This window comes from Chionomys nivalis, chromosome 5 (genome assembly GCF_950005125.1).
Source record: "Chionomys nivalis chromosome 5, mChiNiv1.1, whole genome shotgun sequence".
Taxonomy (NCBI): domain Eukaryota; kingdom Metazoa; phylum Chordata; class Mammalia; order Rodentia; family Cricetidae; genus Chionomys; species Chionomys nivalis.
The window spans coordinates 48,960,460-48,981,661 of NC_080090.1; the positions used below are offsets into that span (position 1 = coordinate 48,960,460).

The window sequence follows — 21,202 nt, forward strand, 5'->3', positions numbered from 1 at the left end:
CAGTTTCTTCAGACAACACAGAACTGGCGTAGTCATAGAGATCTTGTGCCTGCTGGAGACTTGAGGCATGACGGAAGCTAGTTGAAGCATACCATACACTGCTTATGGTGCTGTATCCCTTCAGGTAGGTCGACCACACTAGGGTGACCAGAGATGAATTCAGAAGGCCCCATTAATATGCCGAGTGAGGCTCAAGGATGAGATATTTAATACTTTCTTAATTGCCATGCGTGTGTGTGTGTGTGTAAACTGAATAGATTTGGTCATGAAAACAAATAAAAGTGTCTTTTAAATCCTGTCCTTCTGATAACTAACTAGACAGATCATTTTATAGTTTTGTTTTCCCCGTGCAAGAAAAACAAAAGGACAAGAGGGGTTTTCATTTTCTTTTCTGTTCCTTCCCCAAACCAAGAAAACATTAGGAAATTGCAAGTATGTTGTTTTCATCCTGTCATAGAAAAGCTTAATGTCTTCCTCCACCAGGCACGGCCTCATACTGTGGCATTATATTAAGACTCATTTCCAGACATTGATAAAGCCATCTTAGCATGCCGTTACCACTCACTCATATCGTGGCCTGTGGCTCTTCAGGGGTTATCGGGGTATTAAATAAAAACTATGCGCAACTCCGCAGCTACTCTGCATTCTCTCTCATATGGGGAGTGTCGGCAAGCCTATGGGAGGAGAAATACTTCCTTCTTATTACTTTGGTTCACGGCTGGGACAGACCCCTGCAACCAAGGTTTAATCATATGTGTCTGTCATGAACACATGAAAGATACTCAGCTGTAACTGAGCTCAGGTTCAGACGCCGTCACAAACCTAACCATTGAAGGCCCTTTATGGGGAGATTCCAGCAAGGCCATGGGAAGCAACGAAAGGTTTGCTGGATAGATTTCTTTCTGTGGCATTGGGTGGTGCACATCTGCACATTGGCAGGGATTTGGAGAGAGTGGACTTGGTCACTGAGCGACTCTATCAATGTGAATTTCTCCTACAAGTGTTTGCTCCACAGGGACAAATCCACCACTGCAGATAACCCTTTATGTCAAAGAAACAGCACCATCGGGGTGGTGCATTTAGGTCTCCTACAGCCACATTTTCCAGTGGGACTTTTGGTCTCGATAGGTTTCCCCATTCCTACTGCGCCCAAGTTGAAACAGGAAGCACATGCTTTTTAACACTGAGCAACGACTGTGAAAACTGTAAAAGACACATTGGAGCATTGGTTCCGTGCTAGGACCTGGGGCAGAGTGACACATGTGCTCTTGTGCTTGTCCCTCTCCCCGCTCCCCTCTGCTCCCTTCCACTCCCCTCTGTTCCCTTCCTCTCCTCCTCCTCTTTTGCAAAGACTCCATGGCTGTTATATGCATGTGTCATGTGTGATATAATAATCAACCGGGAAATAGAAACATGACTTGTGCAGCAGTGTAAGCTGTTAGGTCTATGGAATGAATTGAATTTGGTGCAGATATCTTGGGCCAGGAAGGCATTATTTGTCTTGCGAATCATCCATGTCTTCATGGAGAAAATATCACAGCATTTTTTTTTCTCTATCTTTTAAATTACTGCAAGATCTAGGGCAGTCTGGGCTGTATCATCAGTTCCAAGCTTTCCCAGACCACAGAGTGAAAGCTTTGTCTCCAAAAACGATAGTAAAATAAGGTAGTTGACAGGTTGGCATTATTGATTGCAAGATGAATGCTTCCTGTCGCGTACTCGCCGAGCACGGGGATGACTGTGGACAAGCAAGGGTGGACAAGGCTCACATCTGTCTTGATTGGTTGCCCCTGTAAATCAGAAGAGCCTGGCTCATAGTAGGCATTTGAGATAATGTTCTATTAAATCTGCCAACCCACTGGTGGCTTGCTGTTGCCTTTGAGTTACAGGGCTGTGTTTGTGTTCGTTTCTTAGAAAGCCGCCTTTCTTTCGCTGCCTGTTCTTTACGTCTCTGGTCCCAGGTCTAAGTCAGTTCTTTGTTTGTTTGTTTATCTTGGCCCAACATGCTCTTTTTCTCCATTGTTCTTCTTTCTGCTTGAAAAGATACAATGGCAATCAAAGCACCTGATGAGTGTCTACTTGAACAGCTCTCCGGAAATTACTTTTTACCATTTTAGGACCCCAGCATAAAGTCTGACACTTATGTACTCAGTAAATATGTCATTAAATGAATGAAAGTAGTTAATTACTAAGCAACGCAGTGAGTGGTGTTTTAAATGAACCTTGCACAGCAGTGAGGATGATGTGTCAAAATGAAGATCTGGTTGAGCTTCGTAATGATGGTGACAGATGATGACGGGGATGTCTGTCCTAATGCTGACCATGTGGCAGGCCCTATCTGTCATTCTCCTCACAGAACCCCCTAATAACCCCGCTGTGAAGGCAGAGTTACAAACCTTACCTTCCAGTGGGGACGTGTGTGTAGCCTGGGAGAGGCCTGTACCTGTTCGGCTTATAAACCCCAGGATTCAAACCCATATCTGAAACCACAATACAAATTTAGATCCTATTTTGCTGAAAAGCATTTCCAGGCGTGTAACCTGGCAGAACAGATGACGGTATCTTCATATCTCCCGAACCAATGTGATGGTTTAGCCCGTGACAACTCACAATGGCTTCATTACCCATCACTTCACCGTGAACCTCCGGCTGTGCTTGAAGGCAGACACGAGAATGTAAAACTTAGCACTACCGGACCCTTCCTTTTCATGGGGTGCAGCAACAATGCCCTCATCACCCATCCTGGTAGGGTGGACGACCACTAGCTGTGCTCTGTGCTGTGCATCTGTCCGTACGGGTACAGCAGGCACCCCCCAGTGTTTATCACATCTCACGGCAGCCGTGTAATTATGTACACTTAGGCGGACAGATTAAACTATTCTGTGTAGAAGCCGCTCTGAAATCCCTATTCTATGTGTGGAATCATGTTTAGCATTGTCCAAATTCAAAAGCACAAAATTACACACTTACATCAGGAACTTATTCACAAATTCCCCTCTCTGCCGTGTTTGTTTTCCTGTTAGAAACTGATCCAAACCAGCTTTACAAATGACGATACACAGAATGCTGATACTTAAATACCAAAGTCTGTGACATGAACCAAACGGCTGAGGCGAATTCAGCCTTTGACTGGTGCCTTCTGCTTCCTAGTTGCCTGTGTGGAGAGACTCGGTCCAGTCAAGACCTGAAGGGTATAGCTGCCTTTTCAAAGTTTCGAGCTAGGGCCTCTAAAGTGAGCGTCCATCGCGCGCATTTTCTAACAAATGACATTAGTTCAAAATCAAGCATGCAGGTAAGGTTTCTGTTTCACGATGGTGAAATTTTCTGTAGGCTTTCTCCACTGTGGAGACCCTCCCCGCCAAAGACGAGGCCTCCTCTTCACAACGGCAGACCCTTTGACAGGTGACCCCCTGCTTCAGAGAGGACCTTTTGATTATCAGTGACCGAAATGAAGGATCATAAAGCAATCTCACATTTGAAAGCGAAGCTTCCACTTTGTGGGAGAAAAATTCATGTCCAACCCTAAAACATATAAGGTTAATGATGAACCTGCTGCAAGGGGAGAGATTTGAAGAAAGCAAAATTGTTAAGTCTGCTGAGGACTAATCAAGCATATTGTTCTCTTGATTCTAAAAAATTGAAACAAGCATTTCAAGAAGGTTGAAAAGACACTCGTGGCATATTTTTTATTTGCTTTGTCTGCAAACCTGTGTTTCCCTCTTCCCTGGGGTGTAGGTGGCTCTAAGAATGTGGGGGAGGGGATCGCTGATGGTCACTACTACTGATGTTCTGGTGTCCACTGGCAGAGGGCTCTTTGTTCCTCTGAATGACACTTGTTTGCCTCACCTGGCTAATCTCTCATGCTATTCTGCAGGCTGAGGCAGCCTGGAGCAAATCAACCTCGGCCTCACTGATGACTGAGGCAAGACTTCTGGGGTGGGTGTATGAGGTAGTGGTAGAACGAGTACTTACCTAGCCTGCCTGACATCCTGGGTTTGGTATCTAGCACCACCATAAGCTTACAAACATCTGTGGTCTGTGCCACTACCTCAAGTCAAGTCAATGACTGAGGGTAGTGCTGCTGTGGGCTTGTTGAGGTTAGCATCCCTGGCCTATGCTGCCACCTGAGCCCATGATGGGGGTCTGTGGTCCGTTGTCCTGCTGCTCTAGAGGACCGTGATGGGGGTCTGTGGTCCTGCTGCATCCAGGGTCATGTTAATGTCCATGGCCTGAGTCACCACCAAAGGTCATGTGCTGTCGCCTGAAGCCATGTAAATAAGTGGCCATGGGCTGGGATGCTGCTTGGGATGCTTGGGACCATATTGGTGTCCATGGCCCATGCTGCAGCAGAGGTCTGTGTTGATGCCCATGGTCTGCACTGCCACCAGAGACCAAGCTGAGCTCCATGGCACGAAGCCAGAAACCATGCAGAAGTCCATGATCTCTCCTCCTGCTGACTGTAACGGGCAAGGAAGCTACTTTTGCAGTGATATCTATGGCTGTAGACTCACAGCTGAGAAAGAGGGACATGAAAGGCTTCTGTAGTGGTCCTCACCCCCAAAAAGTCATCAAAGAGAACACTTAAAAATTGTGATAAGGATGCTGAAGTATAGCTCTCCATAACTGGTGGCTTCTGGTGGGGGTGAGGGTGGAGAAGGACTCAGTTTTCTTTAAGGGGCTGGCCACCAAAAGTTTGACAAATGAGTGTATGGACAATAAAATTTGGCCTGTTCTTTCTCCTCCTCCTCCTCCTCCTCCTCCTCTTCTTCTTCTTCTTCTTCTTCTTCTTCTTCTTCTTCTTCTTCTTCTTCTTCTTCTTCTTCTTCTTCTTCTTCTTCCTCTCCTCCTCCTCCTCCTCCTCCTCTTTCTTCCTCTACCTTTTCTGAGAACTAGGAAGTGAGTGTGATGGGGGGGGGCATGCTGTGAAATTCCCAAATAATAAGTAATCAAAAATATTATGTTGGTACAAAATGAACAACAAGGAAAGCAAAGCAACAATAACACAAAAAAATTAGAATTTTCATCCTTAAGAAAACAAATTCTTGTAGCCAGTTTAAATCCCCTCCCTGAACCTTCCTCTTACCCACCCACCAATCTTGCCTCCTCCCTCTCCCTCACACCCACTCTCTCCTTGACTCCCTTTTTCCACTCTTCCCCTTTTTCTCCATGCGCTCACTCTTTTTTCTTCATTCTTTTATTTGAAAAAAATATGTAATGTACAAACAGGTACAAAAAAATAAATAAAACGATAGCCTTCTGAAATTCCAGAATCCAAAACAAGCACCTGCCTCACTTGGCCAGATTTGCTTTCAGAGGTTTGTTCGTCTTCTTTCCCTTTGCTTTTCAAAAAGCTGATTGATGAAACAAGGGTAGATTCCATATCATCCCTGCCTTTTCCTTGCTCTCTGCCTTCTGATGCATTCACTTCCTGCAGAAACCCCTGTGCTGTGAACGTGGGTCGTGTCCCCGAACAGTGCGTTCTTTGTGTTTTCACATGCGCATGCGCATATCCACATGCTACATGTTACTATGTCTGTGCGTTTGAAGTAGTTTCCGTTGCTTAATGATTATCTGTGAAGAGACACATGCGCACTGATGTACGTGTATAGAACCAGCTGACTCCCTTTAGGGGCTGTGCGTTGTTTCACGGTACAAGGGAAGTGAAGCTTTCCTTACTCATTGCCTTTTCGGGTGAGCGTTTAAGTCATTGTGCAGTCTTGTTATGCTAAAAACAAAACAAAACAAAAAAGTGTGAAGATGCTCTTCTTAGCGTCTGCCTCCTTGTATGCAGGCTCATTGAGCCCCTCTGCCAGGTAGAATCAGCATGCATGGAATATGCCCTACTGCTTTTGATAAATACAATAAAAGCCCTGACTAGAATAATGTCCCGATTCGGGATTCTGCTGGGAGTACTTGGAATATTACATTATTTGCCTCACATCTTGGACAACATTGAATTTTGCCAGGCCTTTTCATGTTAACTACTTGGATGGAAGGAAAATGAAATCTTATTATTTTAATTTCCTTTTTCTTCCTAACCAGTGCCTGGACTTCTTACATCCATGATCCATTATAGTTAAAGTTTCTTCTTTCAATAACCCCCAATCTTCTGTTGTTTTGTGTTCTGCTTTTTTTTTTCCTTTAAAAGGTTTCTTATACGTTCTGATTTCCTGTTCCCTGTCTGCCAAATGTGTCCCTGAAGGCATGACTGGCTCAGGGAGGTCACTCTTCAGATGGTTAGATTGTCTTGCTATCTGGTTTAGTCCTCTGCATCACTAAGAAGTCAGGCATATACTCTGCTTCCAGTGTGTCAGTCACTTGGATCTGCTGTCTGAATATCCAGCATAGAGCTGTCCGGTCCCCACTGTCTCCACACGGACTGGCTGCAGTTTTCTTCTTCAGGTTTCCCAGGGAGACGTCTTAGTGATCTTATCTCCAGTTTATTCTCACCAAAGAGCCAGAGAGACCTCACTACAATGCAGGTCAGCTTTTGGTCCACCTCCACTCAGAACCCTATAGTGGCTTTTGTTCCTTGCAGCATATAGAAGCCTGAGTGACAGCAGGGGGTCCAGACCCCAGCTGCTGGTCCCTGCTTTCTCATCCCAGCCCTCTTGCCTTAGGGTAGGCAGTCGTAGCTGCTTCCCTCCCAATACATCAAACATTCTCCCCTCTGCCTGGAGAGGTCTTCCTCTGATGGAGGAGGGTCATCTTTCTATCTGTTGCATTATTTCGGATAAAGCTAGCCAGGTGGCAGGAGGCAGCCTGCCGCTCCTCTCACTACAGAATGGGGCCAGTGGCAGGGAGCAGGGTGGCGGGAAGCAGCCCGCAGCTCCTTCAACAGAGTGGCGCTCAACGTGATTAACTAATGCCACATAAAACCTGAGAGGGCTTAAAAGGAGAGAGAGAGAGAATTTAAGACAGCTTTTTGCTGTTTGTGGGTTGCGTGCCGCAAAGAAATTGTCCTGACTCAGCAGCAGGAAAAAACTGGCTGTTTTAAAATGCCAGCTTTCTGGGCTGTGCCACCATTGCGATCTCTGTCTGGCTCCTGCGGGAGACAGAACTTTTGAATGGAGCATTTGGAGTAAAGTGCTACGGCTTGCTTGATGGCAATGTGGATTGCTGTGTGCCTGGAACTGTGCACAGCTCAGGGGCACCAAATGGATATGAGGCAGGAGCGGTTGCTCCAGGCTGAACTGTGCTGACCTCAGGCAGAAACAATCGTAATTACCATAACAACAGCGCAGTTAAGGTTTAGACTGGCAGCAAACAGGCAGTACCTATTACCCCTACATGGTGCAACTTAAGTTTTTAAGAAGTGCTTAGCATTTTAAGAACTGCCCCTGGATAGTAAAAAAATTACAGATTCACAATAGGACAGATTCAGACATAGGCTTGGGAGAGAGAAGAAAAAAAATAGAGAGAATAAAGTTAATGCCTTTAAAAAAAAAAGGGTAAAGTCTTTAAAGAGACAGAATAAAATAAAGTGATAGATTAAAAATAAGCCACGTAAAAATAGAAAATTCACAAAGAGTCTGGATTATGTATTTTATTGTGTTTTCTTTGAATTTTTTGACTGTGAAGGAGCTAAGTACAAAGAGACATTTCATTATATGGGCTGCCAAGCTAAACCAGAATGGATATAAGGGTATTATGATATCAAAATTTGGGTCTAAGGATATGATGCTTTGGAGAGGGTCTTCTTTTGTTTTCACAGAGGATGAGATCCTATCCCAATTGGCTTCTATCCCAATATGGTATGATAGACCACGCCCTCTGGAAGGGTTGCTGTGAACACCCTCAAAAAATTACTTTGCTCAACTGCCGACTGAGATGAACCTAGCAGACAGGTTATACCATGAAAGACCTAAATAACAGCACCCCCATTCAGCAGGAAGCGGTTTGGAGAGAAAAAACTGCGCCCATGTTCCCAAATATTGCTTATAAATGTTCTTTTACATTTAAAGGGGGATATGATATAGATATGAATAAGTTGCATTGGTATGGATTTTAAGGTCAATTTTGTTATATGTATATGTATTTCTGATCTTGATTAAGGTATTGTGATTGTGTAGTTTATTCAAAATGTAATGTATAATTAGGAAATATAGGTTGTTAATGGATAATTATTGATAATAGTCAAGCTTGTAGTCATGTTAGATTTTCTAGATATATAGAGATATATTTCAATTAAATAGGCATTCTTCATATCTTTCAAAGACTACAGAATATGGCATTTTTAATGTTTTAAAAACTTAGGGTTTTTAATGACAATGAGACATGTCTGCTCCTGGCAGCACCAATCTACCTCAAGAGGAAGATGGGCATCGAAGAGTTGGATAGCCATTTGGGCAAGAAACTGTTCTTGCCTGGACTGTTGCATAAACTGGACACAAAGAACCCACAGAAAGAAGACTGCTGAACTTACCTAAAGGTGAGATGGTCTTTCGGGGTTCCTGACTCATGAAAGAGTCTGCGAGACATTCTGCAGGACACAGCAGAAAGTGACTGAACTGTCTTTGGAATTTCCTGCTTGAGGAAAATGTCTGTTGGATACTATGGGCCTGAAGGCTGAAGATGGATGCTCCAATGGTACAAAAGAACTTTGGGTGACTGTCCAGGCAGCAAGATGTCTCTGTCATTTCTAGAATTTTGTATTTCTTGTTTGCTTAGGTAATATATCCTTCTGGAGTCTTTGATGGAGTTGAAGAATAAATAGATAGTTATAGTTTTCCTTAGTTATGATAAAAAATAGATATAAATATCGTAGCTGTAATTCTTGCTTGATAACTGTTTTGTTATATGTAATTTTACTATGTTAAAATGAAAGCCTTCTTTTTGTTTAAACAGAAAAAGGGGAAATGATGGAGGAGGGTCATCTTTCTATCTGTTACTTTCATTGGTTAATTAATAAAGAAACTGCTTGGCTTCTGATAGGGTAGAATTTAGATAGGTGGAGTAAACAGAACAGAATGCTGGGAGAAAGAAGCCGAGTCAGGCAGTTGCCATGATTCTCCCACTCCAGACAGAGGCAGGTTAAGATCTTTCCTGGTAAGCCACCTTGTGGTGTTACATAGATTATTAGAATGGGTTAATGGAGATGTAAAAATTAGCCAATAAGAGGCTGGAACTAATGGGCCAGACAGTGTTTAAAAGAATACAGTTTCTATGTAATTATTTCGGGTAAAATTAGCCGGGTGGCGGGACACAGCCCGCCGCTCCTATTACAACATTCCTCCAAAGCCATCTTTTTGTCTGCCTTCTATATCTCATTCAGGTTTTGCCTGAGATGTTCATTCCCAGTGAGATCTTCCTTAATTTCCTTGTTTAAATTTCCTAGGGTGGCACTCAAAACATACTGCGAACTGAGAAACGTGCAACAATAGAAATGCTTTTTTGTCTGGTAGCTCTGTAGACTGTCACTCTGAAATCTGAGCGTCATCAGGGCCATGCTCCCAGGGGATCTCTCCCAGAGAATGGGTGGGTGGGGGTGCAGGGGTGGGGTTCCGCCTCTTCCTGGTCTCTGGTGGCTTGCTAGCAACACTTAGCACTCCTTGCCTTGCAGCAGCCTCACGCTGGTCCCTGTCCTCCTAGGACATCCTCCTGCTGTGTCACCATCTTCACATGGTCTCCTCGTAGATGTAAACCTCTCCCATTAGATCTGGTCCATCCTATTCCAGTGTGACATCATCTTAAGCTTTTTCTATGCAACCCTATTCCATTCTCTGGAACTGGAAAATAAGAATTTAATCTCTCCTTCCCTCCCTCCCTCCCTCCCTCCTTCCCTCCCTCCCTCTTTTCCTCCCTCCCTCCTTCCCTCCCTCCCTCTTTTCCTCCCTCCCTCCTACCTTGGGTGGGGAGGCAACATTCTCCAGGCACTTGCTATCCTTACTTTATTGTCTGGTTTCCCCTATGAGGATCTCAGTGGAATGTGAAGTTATCATGTTCAGCGCTGAAGAGAGTACTGCCTTGGAGCTCTGTCGTCTCTGTAAGTGTTTGCTGGTGACAAAGGAATGATTTCAGTCACAGAATGAGCAGAACAAGTGACATGATGAGGAGCCAAATAATTAGACCTTAAAAGAGGAAATGATGACCCTTGGACACAATCACAGAGAATGAAGTACTGTCTGTGACTATGGCATTTTTTTATTTCAAAAACGGTCTATGAAGGAAAAGTAGAAGTAGAGATTATAGTGGAGAGGAGGTGACCAGATGGGGATGTCACTGGGTCATTTGTGAGCAGGAGAATCTGTTGGCCTGTATAATGAAAAAAATCCTCTAATAAATGCATCCTTCATATATTACTATGCCCATTTGACAGGGACAGAATCAAGATCAATTACATTGAATAGTTGTGTAGGGCCTAAACGTAGCAGCTGTACCAAACGCCTGTCTTCTTCTTTGTGCTGGCTAGTTTATGTTAATTTGACACAGCTAGAATCATCCAGAGGAGACACGTCCATGAGACCTCTAAGATCTGGCTGCAGGCAAGCCAGTAAGATATTTTCTTGATTAGTGGCTGATGTGGGAGGACCAAGCCTGCTAGGTGGTGCCACCCCAGGGATGGTAGCAGGCCAGCAAATTATGAGGAGCAAGCCAGTAAGCAGCACTCCTTATAGTCTCTGTATTCATTAATGCCTTTAGGTTCCTGCCCTGCTTCAGCTCAATTCCTGACTTCCCTCAGTATAAGATGAAATAAACCCTTTCTTCCCCAAGCTGATTTTGGTCATAGGTTTTAGCACAGCCATAGAAACCCTAAGACATCTCACTCGTAATCAATTACAGTTGGCCTCGTATTTTAAAGGAGAGGGAGTTAAATGACCCACAAGTGACTCTTGAGTGGATCTGACATGAAATTCTGCAAAGCCAGAGCAGTGTTCTCCTGGGTCAGGCTCATTGTTTGCAAAACAGAAATCCCAGTATTAGGCCTGTCCTGTTCTGGAGGAGGCCAGATGCTGCGTCTAGGAAGGCCCTGGGGTGGGAATCAGAATATGGACAGGTATAGCACCATTCTGACACTGCTGTCATTCCTCTGAGCCACACTCTTCTGCAGAGAAACAATGGTTCCAGGAGCTGCACTGTGCCTCTATAGTCCCGTAAACAGTTCCTAATGCAGCCACACCAGCTCAGTGTTCTTCACGGACTCTTTTCGTGACGTTGTGTCTCGAAACTGTCCGATACACTGCCGAGTGATCATCTGAACTTGTTTTTCCCATTAGGCGTCCTGGGACAACCGACTCTCTCATTCCTCTGCAAAACCTCTTCGTCCTGCACAGAGGACCCCAAGGAGGCAGCACGCGTGTGAAAGGTAGTGTTTGCTTAATTTTATTTCTTTTCAAAGAGCGTCATCCGTTGCCTTACTGTGTGGATGTCCTTATGGTATTAGTCTCATTCTTTTGCATATAAATAGAACTTTATAATTGTACGTGGTTAGAGCCAGATCTCCTTAGAGAACCTGCCCTCTTGCTGATTTTGTTTGTAGCCGCCGTTTTAAAATAGGAATATAAATATTATGTCAGTAACATAAAAGAATGATGGCTTCACTTTCTGAAGGAAAGCATTGCCTTCCCTTCCCATGAAGCGCAGCCGAACCGGTACCTGATTGACATGCCATAACTGTTCTTTCACCACTATATAGGCACACATATTTAATAATTTTTATATAGGAAAAGAAAGGTTAGGTAGTCACAAAGTCAGGTTTTAATGCCTTGTGTGGCTTTAAGGAAGATGGTAGGATTGAAATGAAATTAGTAGCAACCAGAGGAGCCCTCTGCCAAGGGACCTGTGTCCTTCAAGGGTAGAGGGTTGCTCTTGGTCAGAGAATCCCCTGCTGGTACAGAATAGGTAGTGAATGATGAATCCCATCAAGAGACCCAAAGGTCAGCTAAAGTCTTCCCTTCCCTTCATTCCTAAGTGTTTTCACCCGGTGGGTCAGATGTGCAACTTAAAAGGAGATAGCCGATGGAGGAGAAATGAACTCACGATGCTCAGAAGACAGGCTTCCGGTCACAGCAGTTAGGCATGCTGGGAGGAATGCCTTCGCTCTGACTTTTTCTTGCATGCCTTCCTTTCCCATGGCAGTCCTTAAAACCTTTCAGAAAAACCTAAAAAAGCTACAGTGTAGTTTCCCCCAGAACTGTGTTTAAGATTAGCCATTCAGAGATTCTCTGGCACGCCTTGTCTGCTAGCAATCAGAACTAAGAGTGTATTCCAATCCTCGGTCAACAGAAGGACACAGGAAAGCTGAGAAGTTACTGAATCCCTAGGCCTTGCCCAGTTCTTCTCAGTCCAGGAGGTCTCAGACCAGTAGTAGGTCATCTCTTTTTGACCAATCACATTCCTACATGAATGTCCATTTTGTTTTATATCTAAGCATAAGAAATGGGTTCTCCCTAGTCTTTGGTTTCTATTTCCAAAGTCTCTCATGTCACATAAAACTTTATATGTCAGATTTTCCACTTGTTAACTTGTATTTTGTTCTAGGTATGTTTTCTGTGATACTTGTTATGTGTGAGAAAAGATCACACACATATACACACACATGCACACACACAGATACACACAGGTGCACACTGACAGGCATATGTGTTGGCTCCACAATTCCATTCTGGTCATTTCCCCAGCATGTAATCAATGAGCTACTCTATTTTATTTGATTTTTAATTAATTAATTAATTAACTTACATATTTATAGACAGGGTTTTTCTATACAACCCAAATTGGCTTCAAGCATGCCTAGCCTTCATTTCACCATCTGCCTGGACTCTAGGATCTCAGACATGTGCACGACTCTTGGCAGGCTGTGTTCAGTTAACCTTGCTTTCATATACGCTCCTGTTCCTTCCTGTCATTCCTCTTCATGCTTCCTTCTTTAACAACATCTTCATGTCTGTGTCTTTGCAAACTCTGTGTGTGTGTGTGTGTGTGTAAATTGACCAACTCCATGAACCAAAAGACAAAGACACCACCCACCTTCTCTTGCTTCTGGTTAACCCTGTCTCCTACATCTACTTTATCTTGTGCACCAATTTGCCCCTGGCTCTGCCTGTCTTCCCATGATTCCTCAAGCCTTTGACATCCACGGGTTTATGTGAAGTTCATCAAATTGGCCAGAACTGGTTGTAGAGTTTGTATTGCTATCGGATATTGCTTTGTCATGTAAAAGCCTTCAATGAATACATGGTAGGGTGGGATGGGCCTCCCACTTTCACTTCCTAATGCATCTGACTTCTTGGTAGATTCTCTGCCTATCTGGAGAGCCTACCTATAAAGCAGAATAGAAATGCGGTGAAGCCTGCAGTGGTGGCACACGCCTTTAATCCCAGCACTGGGAGGCAGAGACAGGTGGATCTCTGTGAGTTTGGGGCCAGCCTGGTCTACAAGAGCTACTTCCAGGACAGGCTCCAAAGCTACAGAGAAACCCTGTCTTGAAAAAAACAAAAACAAAACAGCAACAAAAGCAAAAGGAAATGCAGTGAGTTGTGAACTTTGAGTATAGCCATTTAGCCTTCAGTATTTTTGTTCTGTTGGGCATCTTAACCCTAGAAATAAGGCTCTTAAAAATGAAGCCTGCAATTACTTGAAAGAGTAATTAAACTTGACTGATTTTCAAGTTTAGAGACCTCACTTATTTCTCTGTGCTTAGAAAGACTTCTCTTCTTCTCCTAACAATAAAAGACAGTGCCTAATCATTTCAAATACTTCTCCTCTGCTGTTTCTGCATGACTTTTTTGCTGTTTGCTGTTTGATCTTCTTCAGCCTGCTTAACCTCCCTGAACTCTGGTTTCTTCCCCAATGAAATGAAACTATTCTTAGGAATTGTTTCTTAGAATGGTTATGAAAGATTAAAAGATAATTTATGTTAAGTGGTTAGGAGGATGTCTTCCACGAAGAAGCTTTCAAGACATGGTACTCATAAAGACTAATGGTCAAAACATGGCTGTCACTAATATGCATGAGAGTAGATGTTCACTTACTTACTATTGAAGGATTTTCAATATTTCCTTTCTCCTAGAATATTACCTATGACTTTGTCAATGTGGTAGATGTAGAGATGTCTAAAGCCACAAAAGTAACACTGAATAACGTGGCCAAGTGTCACATGGATACACCTAAGAAAAATGGTTAGTACAGAACTCACTGTTTTGAGATTCAATGCTGCCATGTTTGTGTGATGTTTTAGTGTGTAATCTGTGGATTTAGTCCAGTCTCCTTGTGTGCTTGGCAAGATGGTCAAAGGAGCGCCAGGCCTGACTTTTGTTTCCCATTAGTACCAAAACCAGGTATTTCTAGTCAAGATACTGAGTGAAGGTTAAGGAATCATTAAGAAATACAAGAGAATATTTCCTCAGTGTTTTCTCTACACTCTACAGTGTTGTCTCTCCATGTGCTTCTGGTGTGGCCACGAAAGCTCTACTAGGCCAGACTTGACCAGAGGTAACCATTATAGTATAGACCCGCCTCCATCTATTGCCTGAAGGCAGGAAGAATACAAGTACACAGGCTGAAGCTTTGCAGAGCTGTACTTCACACCTTGAAAACTGAGTTCCCATCTTATAGTGTTTACTATGAAAGCCGCGTTGACTGCAGTGAGTTTGAGGCCAGCCTGGTCTCCACAGTGAATTCCAGGCTAACCAGGGGGCGGAGAGTAAGATGCTGTCTGCAAAAGATAAAGAAAATAAAAAAAACTAAACCAAACCTGGAGCTGCCTCCCAAGGCCCTGTTCAGTTAGTTCTGTTTAGCTAATCTACTTGCCTGTCAATACAGATCAATATTCCCTGGAGAATAAAGCGGAAACTGGCCCTTCCTCTGTACCGTTTACATTCTTTTATTCACACGCCACAGCCTCAGATTCCACGACACATAAGGAACTAAGAAAATGGGAGAAGTTTTGAAAAAAAATAGGCAATTATCTGACATTTATTCCAAGATGGGTCAGATTTGAACTTTCATTGATGGAGAGATGTCACTGTTGAAATCAAAATGTCCTGAATGGCCTTAGAGGATGTGGAGGTGACCAGACAAGTACCAGTAACCCTTACAATAGAGCCGTGGCAATTTTCTGGAGCACAGGAAAAAAAAAAAAAACTATTTAAATGCCTGAACAGTGAAAAAAGAATCAAGGCTCTGGTAACTGTGCTACAAAATTTAGCATAGCTACTATACATGTAATTGGAGTCACGGAAGAAATAGAATCATATAAAAAGTATGTTTGAAAATAATGACATATTTTTCACATATTATGAAATACTTAAATCTGTGTCCTAGCATAAGTGGGATGATTCTAAGGCTATTGTGCCTCTGCCCTTCTCATTTAAACATCGGACAGTGACGGTTAAGAGGGGCCTTCATAGGAACCACAGTATGTTCAGGGAAATGTTGTTTCAATGTGAGCACTTCCTCCTTTTCAGAAACAACAAAGGGTAGAAAAAAATGATGATTTAATGATTTTTAAATCATGTATCTATTTGTGGTACGGGGTGGGTAGAGATAATGTGTGTATAAACATTTGGAGGTCAGAGGACAAAGTTGTAGGAGTTGGCTCTTTCTTCAACCACATACGTCGTGGGACTTGAACTCAGATAGTCAGGCATGGCTGTAAGAGCCTATCCCTATTGGCTATCTCACCAGCCTAAGAAAAAATGTTTTTTAAAGTAAAGAGGGGATAGAAAGACAGTAAGAACGCATACCAAAGAACCTTGTTATTTGCATAGCTCAAATGTGCTTTCAGCATGAAGACAAAGGCATTTTTAGATACAGAAAAGTGCAGAGGCTTTGTTTCCGAAAGACTCAAGAGATGTCAAAGGAAGCTGGAGCCTGGAGCGAGGCACACCAGAGAGGATCTGAAATGCTCAAGATGGAATAAATATATTGGAATTGACAATACAAATGACTCGTTTCCCATCTTATGATCTTTAAAATATAAAGAACAAGAATGACAACATTGTCCCAGGGGGATCATGATGTAATGTGTCTCTGTAGTCCACATGACAGTCATAGCATCAAAAGTAGTGTTGGTAAGCAGACTTATGTAGGTACAATATCTTCAAATTTTATGTGAAAGTGAGCCAAATAATGATCAAGAAAATATACTTTAGTCCCCAGAACAAGCAATACAAAATGTGGTCAATTGATAAACTATAATCTCACTTTATTTTTTTTTAAGGCGAGGTCTCACTATCTAGCTCTAGCTGACCTGAAATGTAAAGTGTAGACCAGGCTGGCTTCAAACTCACAGAGAAACTCTTGTCTTGCATTTTAAAACCAATGCAATAATATTGGAAAAGAGAAACAGAGGAGCAAGAAATAGAGACTCAAACAAAACGAATGAAACTCTACCACTAAATGCAAGCACCAACCATTATATCATTAGTGGACCCTGTGCATTTTAGTTAAAAGGCAGAGGTATAAGAATACACTTAAAAATAATGAACATCAATGCTGCATTGAGAGATAACCTTTAAATATAAAGATGCTCGTAGGCTGAAAGGGAACTGATAGGGAAAGGAATGCTGTAGAAATGGTCAGAGACACACAGAGCGCCTTCTTAAATATCAGACAAATGAAACCCTAAGGCAAACAGATTACCATAGGGGAAGTATTTGGCAATAACAAAAAGGTCATTGTGTCAAGACAACATAACAGTTATCGGTAAATATGTACCTAATAAGATCCCAAGTGAAATCTGTTTGTGTTTCTTAAGTGTGGGGTCCTTGGAGGACTCAGTTGTAGTCAAGAGACAGACGTGGCTTATCAGTTTAAGGACTAGCCAGGCTAACTGGATTCAGCATAGGTGTGGAAAACAAAGTCATTGGAAGGTATAGTGACCTCTGGGTAACTAACAGCTTATGTCTTTCTTCACAGTGTTTTCAATAGCTGTTTACCTCATGCAATGTATCATGGGTTTGACCGCGTTCCACAGTCTAGAACCAAAATGGATACCTTTGTAATTTAATCCTACAGTGTTCCTATTAAATTTAATTAAATTAGATGTTAGGCTCATTCCAGCCGGTGCCCCTACTATATTCCTTATTGAAATATTTTGGACCCAGCCCTGCTGACAATAACTCTATAAATTCTTTGTATTTCCCGCCTTGCGGTGCAGCTCTCTGTGGCTCAGGTAGGCTTGGTGTTTTCCCCAAAGCCGTGAAATTGATGGGTATCAGTGTTCAAGTCCATGTCCGCCTGTAAAGCTTTTCCCCTGCATCACACCCCCTTTCTCTGTTTTTCCAGAGTGTGCACACGTAGAAGTGTACTTACCCCTCAACAGACTCCCCCGAGCACAAAGGAACATCTTGGTGGTATGTTTGGCCATACTCTCGCTGTGGTCAATGCCAGAAAACATGAGGAAAGCTTGCTTTTCCATAGGGAGATAGACCTGCGGCCCAGTTGTAGGTGAACTGAACACTGAGCTGTGAACCTGTAAATCACATAACTCTGATGCATCTGCATATTTCCTCATGTTTAGAATAAGAATGTAGGACAGTGGGACTCTTTCCTAGATTTCCCTCACCTATGACATGAGAGAGAGCTAGCTGGTGCTGATCCAGGCTGAGCCAGGGAGCTTCAGGGGGTACCAGTTTCTCAGGGATGTGTGGGGTCTCTGCATTGGGTTCACGTTCTGGCTAGCTGGGCTGCACTTGCATCTAAAGCTATGAACATGCAGAGCTTTCTATGAGACTAAGCACAAAATGCTACCCTGATTGATTTGCGAGATATTTTCTCTGAATCATTACAACAATCTAAGGATAATTTTATTGTCTCATATTTCTGATGAAGACATTGACACTCCCAGATATGATCCTTTTAAACGCAAGATACATTTGTATGACCCAAGCAATAAATTGTAATTCCACTGTCTATAAGAGATGCTCTATTTCATCTTTAGATTGTGTTTGAAGAGCCCTTGCCTGGGCCCAAGTGACACAGATTTTTGCCATTGGTCCCTTATTATATAAATGAGACGTTTGCTCTGTGTTTATAGCCAGCTCTCAGTAAAGTCACTAAAATACATCCAGTAAAGCTGGAAACAAATCTACCACTACCAGCTAATGGGATTGCAAACTGAACCTGAGAATGAATTTCCCACGTTTTCCAGAAGGCTAATCAAAGACATAAACAGCAAGTTTCACATTCCTACAATCAGAAAGCTTAAAATACATCAGGAGTTTATTGTGCGACCATTATAATCTCTTGTTGTTGTCAACATGAAAATGATGACTAGGAATTGCGGTACATACCTGTAATTCTGGCGCTCAAGAGGCTGGGGCAAGAGAATCACAAGTTTGAGAACAACCCTGGTTATACAGTGAGCTTCAGTCCAACTGGAACTGCATGGTGAGGTTCTGTTTCTAGTCCGACAGTTTCCCTCTGGGCACTTCCTAGGGCTGGCTGGACCTCTGCGTGTGCATGGATGTCAGAGTATTGTTTTCCTTCTCTAACCTGCATGCAGGTTTCTGTTGGAGACCTCAAGGGCATCAGCCTGGTGTTACCTGTTCCACTGTCCATACTTTCTGCCTCTGTGGTCAAGGTGGGTGCTCTTCCACCACGAGGAACCACGAGGCAGTCTGTGTGATCTCCATCTACAGCGGACGTTACTTCCGTAGCTCATTAATCCATGAGCACCACTGAACTGACAGAATCTGACCAAGGCTGTGTGTGTTTTTGTCAGATTTGAGGGTTCTCCATCACAAAAATAAGTATATTTACACTACACTAACTTCCTTCTAAAATACTGGGCAATATTCCAAGACTAATCCACATTCGTAGTCATCGTGAAGAACTTGCGTACTGGGTCACAATTCTTTCACTGTGGCATTGGTATCAGAAAGTGTCACATCACCTCGACACCACCAGAGAACCTTCAGTGTCTCTATTTTGTGTTTGTTCTATGTTTTTAAAGATGAATTTCATCACGAAGACTTGGAAAGTGACAGAAAGTTAAGGTCACCAGGGACCTTCAGTGACAGTTTTGCCAATACAGTTGGAAGTTCCTCAACTGTAAAGCTTTTTTTTAATGAAACGAGACCCCCCCAAAAATAGAAAACCTTTCTATTAATGTGCAGGGGCCTCATCCTGCCGATTACCAGGCACATAGTATATGCTCATTAAATCATGCACTGTGGGTTTCTTCGGATTGTCAAACTGCTTAATTGAAAAAATGTGTAGTGTCACTCTTGAGGGGGGGGAAGGCAAGAATCAAAGGACTGGAGAGCTGACTCTTAACATTTCAGAGTTCGCTTTTAACAGCAGCCAGAAACTGTCCTGTTTTACAGTTTTGATTAAAGGACTTTCCCTTCTGAATTTTTCTTGTTTTGTGTATAATCCAAACACTGTAATTATAATGGAGTTTCTTTGATAATAGAACTACTAAATCATTCTGCCAGCAGCTGAAAACCAAGGGGAAGGGCTTGTTTTTAATGCTGTAACTTCAAGGTTTATTTGGGTATACTAGCAAACAGGGAACGAGGAGACTCAGGTGGGTTTTATCTCATCAAACTTCTGCTTCCGTGAGTGCGTCGTCCAGGTCCAGGCCTTGCCTTCCTTCATGGTGGGTTGAGCCTTTCCGACACTACGTGCCCTTAGGCTGTTGGTAGTTCTCTGTTTATAAGATAATTTTTAAAAAAAAAAAAAAAAAAACAAAAAAACGCAATATCTGAATCCACTGTGGACTGAATACATCAGAGTCTTCTGGCTTGTATGTCACGGTTGGGGTGAGCGGGAGGTGTCGTGGCATGAGGCATGACACTGCTTTCAAAGGCTCTCCAGGTGATTAGAGTCTGAGTTGATGTTGAAAGAGATTGTCTAAATTGATTCTAGTTGTTCGGTATTGCAGTTCAAGACACATATCACCAGTTGTGATCATCAGCTCACATCAGCTAAGATTTCCTACAAGCTGTACACCGGAAGGGTTTTAGCAGGTTAAAATCCTTGGGTTCTGGGTCCAGCTTTGAGCACTAAATAAGGATCTCCGGGACAAAGCCCAGGAGGCTCTCTGACAAGTGCTGGAAGGTAATTCCTGGCAGTGGGCTTGGAGAATCTGCTAAGGAAGCAAACGGTCTTCAGAAAGAGTTCAGGGGAGCTTCAGAAGGGGCCAAAGTGCAGGAAGTTAAGGGCAGGATTTGTTGTGGGTGATGATATTAGCAGTCTAGATATGGGTACATTCCTCTGCCCCTACTGTACTCATGCTTATAATAGCATCAACATGATTTGGGGCAAAGCTGTCATATCTAGTGCCATATAATGCCTAGGTACAGACACCCATCCCACAATTTTTTTGGACCTCCATTATTGCCTTTGCTAGAGGTGCAAATGTCGGGCCTGACCCTGACAGCCCTAACAAGCAAGGCTCAGCCACCTGTCTTCAGTAGGTCAGAGAAAGAAAGAAAGAATCTTGAAAATCAGGAAAAAGCATTTGTCCCATGTGGCCACAGTGGGAAGGGGAATACACACACACACACAAACACACACACACACACACTCACAAATACTTTGCCTGCCCAAGTTATCTTCAAGGTCCTGTCATGAGATCTGGGTTTAAAGAGAGGGCATATGATATGGGATTCCCCTCTGTATGCTATGAATATATTTTATTACTACTGGTTAATAAAGAAACTGCTTTGGGCATATGGCGGGGCAGAATACAGCCGGATGGGAAATCTGAACGGAGATGTATAGAGAGAGTAGGAGGAGTTAAGGAGACGCCATGTAGCTGCCCAAGAAGCAAGAGGTAACAAACCACAAGCCTCGTGGTAGAATATAGACTAATAGAAATGGGGTAATTTAAGATGTAAGAGTTAGTTAATAGGAATCCTAAGCCAATAGGCCAAGCAGTGTTTTAATTAATATAGTTTCTGTGCGATTATTTGGTTCTGGATGGCTGGGAACGAAGGAGCAGCCTCCACCCACAGGCAAAGAATATATTTATCTAAGTCAAGGGTCAAAGTGTGGGTCTCTTTTTATCAGTCTCCTTTCCTGATGAGTTTTCAGAACCATGGGATGCTCTTTCTGGGAGCCAAGTTCTCCCTCTGGCAGTCACTGAGTTTCTCCGAGTGTGGGACTCCTGGGGACCACTGTTGCAATACTCTGAGAGTCCAAGTAGAGGCTCAGGTTTCTATACAGAATCTCTTCATTCTTCACAGCGTGGGTACACCAGGGCCTAGTGACGGGAACCGGTATATTTTAAAAGACATATTAAGAACAAAAA

At 43.1% G+C, this 21,202-nt stretch overlaps 1 protein-coding gene across 1 annotated transcript in view; it reads left to right on the top strand.

The window, feature by feature from the left end:
- Nucleotides 1–21,202, top strand: part of Fhit (fragile histidine triad diadenosine triphosphatase) — a 1,428,341-nt gene that overhangs the window by 403,475 nt on the left and 1,003,664 nt on the right. The window contains exon 3 of the mRNA XM_057769802.1: nucleotides 11,217–11,305. The gene's annotated coding sequence lies outside the window, so the exon portion shown is untranslated. The remainder of the gene's footprint in view (nucleotides 1–11,216; nucleotides 11,306–21,202) is intronic.